The 237-nt window shown below is 43.5% G+C and overlaps 1 protein-coding gene across 6 annotated transcripts in view; it reads right to left on the reverse strand.

Annotated features, from left to right (window-relative positions):
• LMO7 (LIM domain 7) overlaps positions 1-237 on the reverse strand; it is a 244,468-nt gene that overhangs the window by 57,494 nt on the left and 186,737 nt on the right. The window lies entirely within an intron of this gene.

A 237-nucleotide genomic window follows, 5' to 3' on the forward strand; every position in this document is an offset into this window, starting at 1 on the left:
GAGGAAAGGAGGGAGAGAAAGAAAGAGGAGGGGAGGAAGGGAGGGAGAGAAAGAAAGAGAGACAGAAAAGGAAAAAGGGAGGGAGAGAAAGGTAGAGAAAGAGAGGAGGGGGGAGGGACAGAAGAAGGAAGGAAGCAAGGAAGGGAGGGAAAGAAAGAAAGAAAGGAAGAAAGAAAGGAAGAAAGAAAGGAAGAAAGAAAGAAAGAAAGAAAGAAAGAAAGAAAGAAAGAAAGAAAG

This window comes from Vombatus ursinus, unplaced genomic scaffold, assembly GCF_900497805.2.
Source record: "Vombatus ursinus unplaced genomic scaffold, bare-nosed wombat genome assembly UNPS02014942.1, whole genome shotgun sequence".
NCBI classification, from domain to species: domain Eukaryota; kingdom Metazoa; phylum Chordata; class Mammalia; order Diprotodontia; family Vombatidae; genus Vombatus; species Vombatus ursinus.